The sequence below is a fragment of the Tursiops truncatus genome, chromosome 3 (assembly GCF_011762595.2).
Source record: "Tursiops truncatus isolate mTurTru1 chromosome 3, mTurTru1.mat.Y, whole genome shotgun sequence".
Classification (NCBI taxonomy): domain Eukaryota; kingdom Metazoa; phylum Chordata; class Mammalia; order Artiodactyla; family Delphinidae; genus Tursiops; species Tursiops truncatus.
In genome coordinates, this window is record NC_047036.1 from 2,109,355 (window position 1) to 2,122,087 (window position 12,733).

Below are 12,733 nucleotides of genomic sequence, written 5' to 3' on the forward strand. Positions count from 1 at the left end.
GGTGATATATATGCTTTGTTATTTGTATATGTTGCAAATAGTTTTTTCAGTACATGGTTTGTCTCTATTTGTTATTTTTTACCATTTAAAAAAAAATGCGGTCAGATAGGTCTCTCTTTAATTTATGGTTCTTTGTTTATCAATAACACAAATATCTCCCAAACGATTGTCAAAATATTCGTGTATTTTTAAAGATTCTGTTTGACTATGGTATAAGTAGACATTTAGTTTTGTTTTCTTCTAAATGGACAGCTAATTATGTCAACACCATTTACTAAGTACCCCCGTGTCACCATCCTGAGTTGAAACAGCTCTTTTGTCATCCATTGTTTCTGTACACACTTACTTTCTATATAGACCTCCTATTATGGACTTCCGTCATGTCAGTGCAATACTGCTTCTTATGTTAATGGCTTTATGTACATTTTAAAATAGATTAAGTCAAGTACTTCATCACTATTCTGATATTTAAAATTCTACAGTCTATTCTAAAATATTACTTTTCCATATTGTTTCAGTTAGATTTCAGCTAGGCAAAGAAGAAACAATTAACCTTGACGTTTTAATGCTTAACTCAACACAGGTGTGTCTCTTGCAAACTCCCAAGGAGGGGTGGGCTAGTGCAGCTTTTCTCCTACTGAGGACCGAGGATGCAGGTACTCCTTGTGGCACTCGTGGAACTGCCATTTCAAAGTGCAGCTTCTGAATTTGTCTTTGCAAAAGAAAAGTGAATAAAAAAAACACATTAATTCTCAAGCATAGTCTGTTGGTCAGGTCAGTCATGTGCTTTCAACCTAAGACTAGAGCAGATTGTGATACGCATGTAGAATGTGGAATTTTGTGAGCAGGATTGTCTCTGCCTTATACCTGGCCTCTCAAGCCATTTTATTTAGTTCAAAATAAAGTTTTCTTCTGAATAAAAGTGCATCATATGTGTATATTATTTGGGAAGAATTAATACTTTTATGATTTTAAGTTTTCCTACCCAAGAAAATATTTGTAGCTAATGCCTACCTGACCTGTTTTATGTTCTTTAATAGAATTTATATACAGATTTTTTTTTTTTTTTTTTTTTTGCGGTATGCGGGCCTCTCACTGTTGTGGCCTCTCCCGTTGTGGAGCACAGGCTCCGGATGCACAGGCTCAGCGACCATGGCTCACGGGCCCAGCCGCTCCGTGACATACGGGATCTTCCCAGACCGGGGCACAAACCAGGGTCCCCTGCATCAGCAAGCGGACTCTCAACCACTGCGCCACCAGGGAAGCCCCAGATCTTTTATCTTTCTTATTAAGCATATTCCGAGATATTTTATAGTTCTCGTTAGCTTGGCAAAATGGAATAATTTGTGCTCATTTTCATTTCTAATTATTGAAAGTATAGAAGAAAACTATGGTTTTGTATATTTAGCTTGTATCCAGCCACCTTACCAAATGTTATTATATGTTCTAGTAATTTATTTTATTTTATTTTTTCTGGGCCTATTTGTTTTTATTGAGGTACAGTTGATCTATGATATTATACAAATTACAGGTGTACAAAGTAATGATTCACAATTTTTTAAAGTTTATACTCCATTTATAATTATTATAAACTATTGGCTATATTCTCTGGGTTGTAGTATATATCTTTGTGGATTATATATTTTATACATAACAGTTTGTGCCTCTTAATCCCTCACCTATTATGTTGTTCCTGCCCCCTTCCTTCTCCCCACTGGTAACCACTAGTTTGTTCTCTATTTCTGTGAGTCTGCTTCATTTTTCTATATTCACTAGTTTGTTTTATTTTTGAGATTCCACATATAAGTGGTATCATACAGTATTTGTCTTTCTCTGTCTGACTTATTTCACTTAGCATAATGCTCTTCAAGTCCATCAGACTTGTTGCAAAAGGCAAAATTTCATTATTTTTTATGGCTGAGTAATATTCCATTGTATACATATATACCACATCATCTTTATTCATTCATCTGTTGATGGACACTTAAGTTGCTTCCATGTCTTGGCAACTATAAATAATGCTGTTATGAACATTGGGATGCATGTATATTTTCAAATTAGTGTTTTGGGTTTTGTATTTGTTTGTTTGTTTGTTTTTTGGATATATACCCAGGAGTAGAATTTCTGAGTCCTATGGTAGCTATATGTTTAGTTTTTTGAGGAACCTCCATACTGTTCTCCATAGTGGTTGCACCAATTTACAGTACAACCAACAGTGTATGAGACTGCCTTTTTCTCCATTCTAATAATATTTATTAGTTTCTGGTTTTTGTTTAAAATGTCATCCATAAATAGAGTTAATATGTTTCCTGTTCTCTGGTATATAAGGCAATTATTTGAGATTTCTTAGTATACTATCTAGATTCTCTAAAACAATTTTGTGTAATTGTGATGTTCCTTTTTCTTTTTCTTTTTTTTTTTTTGATGATTATATCCCCCAGACATCTCTATCTTGCACTCTCCTTGAAAGCCTATATGTGATCCATCACAAACCTTTCAACACTGTCTCCTTAAGATTTCCCTAATACTTCCTGTCATTTTCTTCTTACACTCCCACATCCTCAGGTCATAGTTTCATCATGTTAACCAGATGATTAGAACACCTTTCTCATTGTCTTCTTTGACTCCGAAACCTAGTCAGCTTCCAGAGCTGTATTTCTATACCAAAATCTAATCAGGATGCTTCTTCCATTAAAACATTCAATGGCCCCTCATTGCCTACAAGACAGAGATAAGGCTTCTTAACATTTGTTCTTCTCTCATTGCCCTGCACAGCCTCGTATTTGTCTATTTATTTGTCATTATACACTCCTATACATCCCTATGGGCATGGTCTCTGCTAAGCACAGAAGCACCTCTCACCTGCCTGATTTTTCTTTCAAAGTGGCTCGATGTTAAGCTTTACGGACAAGTTCTTCTGTGTTATTACATTGACTTCTTTCTTGCAGGCATTGTGACTTCTTAACTGACATTAGACTTTCAGACACGAGTGTAAAACCTTGTTTTCATGTGGATCACTGGGCTGATTTGGAGTGCATAGAATGCCCATATGTCTGACCAACGTCTGGATGATGTTTTTATGATGTTTTTAATCCTATGCACTGAATTACTGATGAAATAAAGTGAAGTTTCTACAGTTATGAAGAGATTGAAGTCACTGACCAACTGAGAGTGGTATATTGCTGCATGAAATGATTTCAGACTTTGCGACAAAGTAGTAAATTAAATTGATCTTTTCAAGCTAGTTTTTTTTTTTTAACATCTAAAGGAGATAGAAATGTAACAATTTGTAGTCCTAATATAGTTAAGACCCGAGATAACACACAGACACAAGCTTAATTTTCATCATTTAAGGATTATTCACCCAGAAACAGTGGGGCATATTACCAGGATGAAGTTCCATGAATTCAGATGTCTGTCTCACTCCCACTTATACAGGCAAAACTTGTTTAATTACACTTCACTTTATTGCACTTCACAGACGTGGCATATTTTTTACAAATTGAAGCCAGGCTTTTGTGCCCCAGGCTCTGCATGGAAGGTGGATATGGAAACTTCTCCAGCAAGACATGGTCACCTTGTCCCAGTGCCGGGAGGTCCAGCTCACCAGAGGGCCTACTATCTTAATATAATACTTTGTCTTTTTATTGTTCCTTGTTATGACCTCAGTGTTCCCTGCATCTTCCTCTGAAGGGGAAGCCAACCCTAGCTGAGACATCCAACCCGGGACACAGTGCACACCTCACTCTAACTGTGGTTAGATCACCTAGTGTTTCTGATCAGTTTGCAAAGCTCTTCGTTGCTGCCTGGACGCCCAGTCGGAGGCGTGATGCGCCCCCACTCATCCTATCTTTATGTAAAACTGAGATCTTTTGCTCACCATGGATTTTTTTTTGTGTTAATTTTATCTGTTTAACTGTTGTATTACAATATTATGTCTCGTACTCTGTCTGGTCTCTCCTTCAGTGTTGCACCTGTGGTTAATGCCAAACTCATTATACCCCAGTCCCAGCCCTCAGCTTAACAAAAAATTCTAGGAAACATTAAAAATGTCCACTAAATTGTCTGAGTGGTTCAAACATTTTTAAAGGAAGTTAATTTTTACTTTCTAAGCTTTGTTTATCCACAAAAAATAAAAATATCTTTATTTTACATGAGAGAAGAGAAAAACAAAAGAGCTGAATAATTTTACTAGATTATTTCAAACCCAAGCCAAAACACCAAAATAGTTTTTAAAATGAACAGTAAATATCCTGAACAAGTTCTTTGTCAGGTGTGGTTGGAAAACAACACCCAAATTGTGACTTTTTAAGAATCTCATCAGACATTTTTTCACTCATGGATGAGAAGGCACTCAGAAACTACTTTGGTGGTCCATGATGGGGATGCCTCTTTCCATTCTGGAAAACAAATTATCCAAAGAGCACAGCTTTGAATCATAGGACCAGAGCACACAGGCACTTTTCTTTGAGCAGGGAAAGCTTTCCTGAAAATATAAGTGCAGTGTAAGTTGTATTCTACAAACATTATGAAAAAATACATTTTAACGCTATTTTATAGAAAAAATTGTTCTATCGTCTTTTTGTCTACTAAAACTATCAAATCATGGATTTTTTGTAGGAGCAGGGCCTTGGAAAGCATCTCATATAAATCCGTAATTTTACGCAAATCACACAGATGAGGAAACTGAGGCTAAAAAGAAAAGGGTGGTTTTCATTTATTGGATTTTCTTAAATCCCATTGAGTTATCATAATTTATTCACGGGGAGCCTGAATGGCCAGGGTTTTGTGCCTTAAGTAGCGAAATCCTATCTCAGCTAGTTGCTAAGCTTGGGGCTAACACATTTTTTCTTTAAATACTAATTTGTTCTCTTACTTGAAAATCCAGGATGCTGGTCCTTCTCCATCAGTCTGCAGAGGGAGTGCCCTTGGATTTCATCTTTCACTGGCTGTCATTGGTCCATATTCTCCGAAGTCAATAAATGGCTGCAAACCATTCTGAAAATAAATGAAGTATTCAATTTTGCCACTTTTCTTTCTTTATTTCTTTAGGCTGTTGAATCATCGAGTAATGCACTACAGCAATACTTCTATAGATGAAAAACGGAGCAAATCTAGCTCATTATCAGCCATTTAAATTTGGTCTCTTTCTAGCAGTATAATCACAGACCTTAAAAAAATTAATGGAGTAGATGTAGAAAAAAAGATTTCATAGGCCAGCCACCTTGATATCCAATGATCCTATTACTCAGTTTTTCCTCTCCTTAATGCTCTTTCTTGTGATTTGTTTGTTGATGGGTCTTTCAGAATTATATTTTTTCTTTTTTTTTTTTGAAATATAGTTGATTTACAATGTTGTATTGGTTTTAGGTATACAATAAAGTGATTGTTTTATATATATATATATATATATATATATATATATATATATATATACACACACATATATATATACATTTTTTACAAGAATTCTCAGAATTCTTATTTTGAACATTTCAGAGTTCCTTCCACACTACTGTAAGTGTGTGTGTGTATAAAATATTTAATACAAATTTTTTATAGCGGTATCAATTAATGTAGAATATTCTTGCTACACATTTCTACATAAAAGTGTAGGAAATGCTGCTAAAAACATGCATAATTCCATAGTGTAGACTAGCATATGGCACACTGACTGCAAGCCCCAGGAAGGTAGAATTTCTGTCTTTTTCATTTAGCACTTTCTCTACAGAACCTTAGTGCTGCCACTGGCACATGGCAGCAACTCAGTAAACATTTAATAATGAATGGATGGATGTACAAAGGAATACATGAATGCTGCCATTATTTATTATCTTTGTCTTTTCGTGGGAGAGCTTTAGTTTTTATAGGCTTAACAACAAGCATAGATGGAGAATATACTGTCATTTTATGTATTGTCATCCATGGACTTTAAAAGGCAGACACCATTTAATTAGCATAAGCTATATCGATGTCAATAAAGAACAATAAAACTATCACTACTGTAAGAATTTTTTGGAACCAATGGATGCAATCAAACACGTTTCCATACACTGATCTTTGTCCATGATTTGTAATTGTAAAACTATCTAAATATCACAGATGTGAACATTTCCTTTTTCACTTATCTGTCTTTTAGCATTCTGGAAGAATTTTTTTTTTTTTTGGCTGCGCTGGGTCTTCATTGCTGCGCAAGGGCTTTCTCTAGTTGAGGCGAGCGGGGGCTACTCTTCCTTGCGGTACTCGGGCTTCTCATTGTAGTGGCTTCTCTTGTTGCAGAGCACGGGCTCTAGGCACATGGGCTTCAGTAGTTGCAGCATGCAGTCTCAGTAGTTGCGGGTCGCAGGCTCTAGAGTGTGGGCTCAGTAGTTGTGGCTCACGGGCTTAGTTGCCCTGCGGCACGTGGGATCTTTCCGAACCAGGGATTGAACCCATGTCCCCTGCAGTGGCAGGCAGATTCTTAACCAGTGGACCACCAGGGAAGTCCCAGGAAGAATATTTTAAGGATGTTGGACAGAAAGTACAAATTGGAAAGAAAAAAATGTGAAGTGCTGTTTCTGATGTCATTGGTCCAACTGGACGATGGCTAAGTTTGGTGGACCTGCCACATATAACCCAGTACTACAGCCAGTCACCCCAAGTCCTGGCGCCAGCCATCCCTGAGGCCCCTGAACCATGCAAACACACATCCACACTGCACTCAGATTTAAGGAGGTGCCAACACCCTCAGTCGTCAGGATAATTCATATTTCAGTGCAATATTAAAACAAAAAAACAGACTCACTGCCCCCAAATCCATAATAAATAAAATATCACAGGTTTAAATAAAGACAAGATCAGCAGCAGGTCATTAACACCTCCGGTGCCCGTCTAGCCAGCAGTGAAGAATTATGCAAACTGATGAGACACTAGGTAATGACCAAAGTCAGAGTGAAAGGTGGAGCGCATCCCAAGTCAGACGGCGCCTCTGGATTGGACTTCCTAGCATGGTTAAGTCTCTCCTGGTAGAACAGATTCCTCTCTGATCAAAATTTTCCCATCCAGTACCTCTCATCTCGGGCACACATTTATTGAAAGTAATGCACATAATATTTGCAAGTTTCATAAAATACCACTTAAAAAAAATCTACCATCTGTGGGAACAAAACTTACAAGTATTTAAATACTTGGGTTTTAAAAAAAATGTGATCTGCCTAATATTTATACTAGAGAATGAAAATATTAATTTTGGTCCTACAGAATAACTCCATCATCAACACAACCCATCATTATGCGACTTCTGATTAGCCAGGAGTCTAATTAGGCAACTTCAAGTATAAGAGCTACATATAGTAAAATCCGCAAAAAACCCAGCCTGTCACTTACCACTTCTTATCCTGAACACGAGTGTTAAAAGAGCATAGTGTTGGGCTTCCCTGGTGGCGCAGTGGTTGAGAGTCCGCCTGTCGATTCAGGGGACACGGGTTCGTGTCCCGGTCCGGGAAGATCCCACATGCCATGGAGCAGTTGGGCCCATGAGCCATGGCTGCTGAGCCTGCGCGTCCGGAGCCTGTGCTCTGCAACGGGAGAGGCCACAACAGGGAGGGGCCCGCGCACCGCAAAAAAAGGAAGGTAATTTACTCAGCGGCGTCCTGCAGACATGAACCAACTTACGTGGACGCCGTACAGTGTGTGATTGGGGCAGCGGCTCAGGCAGAGGGTGATGCCCAGGGGAGGAGAATTTGCGTATTTGTTGCTAAGAGTCTGCACACTGTGTATTTAAGAGCCTTGGCGTCTTAGGTCAGATGAAATAAAGCCTCAAGTGTGTGTGTGTGCGTGTGTGTGTGTGTGTGCGTGTGCGTGTGTGTGTGTGTGTGTGTGTGCGCGCGCGCGCGCCCAGCACATTTCCAGATTCTTCTGGAACCTTCTGCACAGTCTCTGTGGGCCGTTGGCAGCTTCACTGCTGACCGCCAGGGCAGTCCTGGCTCCCTGATTCCAGGAAGTGGTTCCAGGTGCCTCCGTATACTTAGGGCTGCTGTCTGGGCTGGGGGGCCTCCTCTAACCCTACAAGAGCCCCACACTCCAAAGCCGGGTCCTCGGGGGAACCTGCGGTGACCCTCCAGGGTTTGCCCCACTGGGAGCCTGCCCCTGACGCACAAATTGGGGGGCAAGCCTACTAAGCTGTTCCCTGCAGCTATTTGAGGGCAGGAGTAGGAGCACAAAGCGAATTACAACCCTAGGGAAGCTGCAAAGAGAAAGATGCAAACTCAGTGCTTCCCGCGACTTAGGTCTTGAAAAGAAAAAGGAAAAAAAAAGACTTGATCCAAACATCCGTGTCTACAGAAACCCCTTTTTTGCTAAGTCCCCAGCCTGGTCATTGAACTTGCAAATGAATGCGGTTCTGGGCATCAAACGAGCCCCCAGCCCGTGAAGGCAGCCCACAGCCGTCGCAGTTCTGAGTGCCCTCAGACAGACGGCGGCCGCTGTGCACTGCGCCTGCGCACACTCTCTGCTGGCCCCTGGGGTCCAACGCCGCGACTCTGCACAGCCGTGCCGTGATGCGGGGGCAGCAGAGGCCAGTCCCACACTCGCGGCCTCGTCTCCCTGCAGAGCAGAATGCATGGCCCGGGGGAGCGCCCAGATCCCGTCTGCGCTGTCCTGCTCTCCTGCCGCTGAGCTGAGCACCGCCCAGACTGCAGGTGAGTCTCCTCCGGTGGCTGAGTCCACACGTTCCATTACAAGGATGCTAAGGGGTGAGCGATGCCCCCTGAAGGGTCTCTTAGTCAGCTGCTCTCCCGGTAGCCCACCTGTGCACCGGGCCTGATGGAGGGATCGCACCGGTTCTCGGTGCGCCTTGCTTACGCCAGCTCCCCGGTACCCGGTGCTTCTCTGCGCAGGAGCGCCCACGGCCTGGCTGGCCTGTGAATTAGGAGGCTAGGTGGGCCAGTCTCCTGGGCGGCTTCAGCAAATGACCACAAACTGGGCGGCTTAAAGCCACACTATTCCCTTGCAGTTTGGAGGCCAGCAGTCAGACATCAGGTGTTGGCACTGCGCCTGGGGTTCCTAGTCCTGCCTCGGGGTCACTGGGGTTTCTGCCTTCGTCCCCCGTGGCTGTGCTCCCTCTGTGTCTCCATGTTTCCACCTTCTTACAGGGACAGTAGTCACTGGTTTGGGGCCCCCTTCTCCAGTATGACCTCATCTTAGTTTATGACACCTACAAAGGCCCTACCTCCACATAAGGCCACATTTGGAGGTTCCAGGTGGACGTGAACTTTAGGGGAACACTATTCACCCAGTACATTGCCTTGGAGATGAAGAATAAGTGTGCGGTGTGCTTTAAAATCAGACCATGGCAAACAAGAAAATGGATTGTACTTTTACCGCGAGAAAATGTGACCACAAAACTTATAGGGATTGGCCACTCTATTGAACTTTTACATATTTACTTGGGTTTTGGATTTTCTTTTCCTTACTGTTTTACTATTTTTTTTTTTTTTGCAAGTCCATGTTTCCACAATCTTAAAATATTTCAATGTACAAGTATTAGTCATATATGTTTCTTTTTCTTTCTTTTTCCCTTCCTCCCTTCCTTCCTTCCTTTTTCTTTCTTCCTTTCTTTTTTACTTTTTTAAAAGAAAACATTCCTTTGAGCTTTGAGGTAAACAGATTGGGAGAGAAAGAGAAAAGGGATAGGTATTGGGGGACCAAGGTTTAAAGAACTTTGCTTTTCCAGCCCATAAACTTTCATCAAAGATCCGTTTAGAATCTTAAAGACCCAAATAGAATTCCATTACTCTGAAAAAGCAAAGTGGGCTTTCTGGACACTTCTATTCTCCTGCTCTGACACAAATCAGGAAGAAATCAGATGGACGAAGAGTGTCATCCCACCTGCCTCTTCTGTCCCGACCCCTCCCTCAACCACCCGGAGCTCTGGGGTCCTTTCAAAGGACTTGCAGAATCACTGCATTTTAGTTAAATACTGAGAATTCCTCCACTTAAATTCTATCGCCCACCTACTCTGTGCACAGACCGGGAGGCTCAGGCGTCCTGGTTTCCAGTGAGCGCCTCTGGAGCAGGTGTTAGGATGTGGACACATGGAGGGCTGGTCAGCTGAATGAGCTCCCGGACCCCTGGTTGGCCCACCTACTCGGAGGCAGGTCCAGGTCTGTGAGGCCTAAAGTTTTATGCACTTTGGGGAACCCCACTCCTGAGTGATCCTTCCTGGGCCCTCTGGACTCAGACATGCCATGGCAACGTTCTCCCGAGGGATGTGGGGCAGCCTGACCCTTGAACTGACCCCAGGAGCCTCCAGCTTGCCCCCTCCACTGACCCGTCCAAGCAGCTGCACCCCGAAGGCCTTGGACTCAAACAGCCCAGTAGAGGGGCCCAGAAGGGACTTGCAAGGCCTGGTCTGGTTAATCCCCTCGCCTCCCAGGAGAACAAGGGCATGGACAACAGCCAGAGTCCAGAGGAGGGCTGACACGTGGCGGGGGGGACCCTCTGCAGCGTGAGAGTAAGAGACCCCGAGGAAGACCCGAGAATCCTGAGCAAAGCATGGGTGGGGGGGCAGGACAGTGGCCCTGGAGCCACAGGATGTGCGAACCTATAGGAAGCACGAGGATGGGACGATGAGAGGGACCGACACCCGGGCCAGGGTAGGGGACCAGGTCCTGGAGCTGTTGTGACGGAGGTCAGAGGGCAGGCGAAGAATGCAGGCTCACATCTGGGTGAGGACAAGACGGAGGACAGTTGGGAAGCCACCTGGGGCCCAGGAATACGGCCACTCTGCAGGCACCTGCAGCCATTGCCTCAGTCCTGAGAGCACAGGACACAGGCTCAGGGCACAGTCGTGCCTCCAGACACGGCGCTCCAGACAGCGATAGACCCTCAGGGCCTCTCCGGGGTCCGCTGTGTACTGCTTTACATCCCGAGTCTCCTTACAAGAACGAGTTTTAGAATCTACTACTTATTGGATGATTATTTTGAGTGATTTTTCATTTTCTGACCCGGGCTTACTCCTTTTACCAGGGAACTCATCAAGGAGTTCATCTTACCCGGGACCTGCCTGCCTACTCTTCTCCCCCTCCCTCCTTCCCGCCCCTCTGCCAGCTTCCCCTCTTCTTTCCCTCCGTCTTGCCCCATTCCCTGGCACGTGTTTCTCGTGTACCCACTTGGGACTGGCCTTGTTCTGACAGCTTGGAGTTGCTGTCATATCCACCAGTCACACTCATTTATGTTGGGTCCCCCATGAAGTGAGTTCCACTGCACCTGATCAAACACCCCTAAACGTCAGTTGCTGTGTGTTGGGGGCTGGACAGCACACCCTCATGGGAAGTAGCTGTTAAGTTTAAGGGACCTGCGGGTGTGGACAGTCACGTCTATCGTGTGCTCGACTTGCTTCCTGTTCTAGAACACGCAACTGCAGGAGAAGCCGCCTCCTAAAAGCACTGAACAGAAACGCCTTGGGTGCCCTTTCCCAGATGCCAGAGCCTCTAGAGAGATGGTTCATCTTACGTGTCAACTTGGATGGGCTGAGGGGCGCCCAGGTATTTGGTTATTCATTACTCTGGGTGTGTCTGCCAGGGTGTTTCTGGATGAGGTGAGCGTTTGAGTCCGTGGGTTGAGGAAGTTGATCGCTCTCTCTGATGAGGGTGGGGCCTCACCCAACCTGCTGGGAGCCTGAATCGAACAAAAACCTGAGTGAGGGAGGCGTCTCTGTCTGCCTGGCTGTCTTCAAGCGGGACGTTGGTCATCCAATGATGGACTTACACTGTGGGCTCTCTTGCTTCTCAGGCTCTCACGGTTGGACCGGAACTGTGCCCCTGGGTGTCCATCTAGCTGACTGAAGATTTGGGGACTCATCAGCCACTAATCACATAAGCCCAGGCAATTCCTTACAATCAATCCCTCTCCCTCTCTCTCTCTCTCCCTCTCTCTCTCTCCCTCTCCCTCCCTCTCCCTCTCTCCCTCTCCCTCTCTCTCTCTCTCCCTCTCTCTCTCTCCCTCTCCCTCCCTCTCCCTCTCTCCCTCTCTCTCTCTCTCTCTCTCTCTCTCTATCTATCTATCTATATATGCCCTGACTAATACACTCAGGATGCCAGGAAAAGCCTTCATCAACATTTATCATCTTGGCACAGTGGATCCGTTTCCTTTTTATTCCTTTATATTTTAAGTCAATTTTCAAACCATTTACAATCACAAGAATTTTAGCATTGCAAACCCACATTTTGCTTCCATGTTTTCTAGTTTGCAGGTCTATATGTGTGAAACAGATAAAGTGCTCTGAATACACTATCAGCACACCAACCTTCCTGTACAAACCTGGAACAAAGCTTTCCTGTAAAAACTGATTCCAAGTTCTAATTATTTCTCTGAGAGTTTCTAGATTATTATGACTCTGAGTCCTTTTTTTGCTTAGCACCATCAACACGCAATACTTAAGGAAGTTTCTGAAATTTTGGACACCTCATAGTTTTCTTGAAGAGAGAAGGTAGCCATCTTCTTTGCTCCATAGTTTCAATTTTCATCATTAATTGAAAGAATAAATCCAATGATTTTTTTCATTTTTACATCATCTATTTTCTTCCAATCATTTTGTATACATACCTACTATTTGTCCACTTAAGAGCTATATTACATACATTTTCGCACAAAATCTTTATCGTAGGAGTTGAAGGGATACTGCCACGTGTCCATTTAGCCAAACAGAAAGATGCAGGTTCTTGTCCCAGTGAACTCTGCGATGGAGCCCTTC

At 43.3% G+C, this 12,733-nt stretch overlaps 1 long non-coding RNA gene across 1 annotated transcript; it reads right to left on the reverse strand.

The window, feature by feature from the left end:
* Positions 1-614: 614 nt before the first annotated feature.
* On the reverse strand, positions 615-8,857 carry LOC141278164 (uncharacterized). The gene is made up of 3 exons (XR_012330498.1): positions 8,787-8,857; positions 4,877-4,998; positions 615-712 (listed from the first exon to the last, which is right to left on the reverse strand). It is a non-coding gene; the product is annotated as an uncharacterized lncRNA (long non-coding RNA).
* Positions 8,858-12,733: the final 3,876 nt, after the last annotated feature.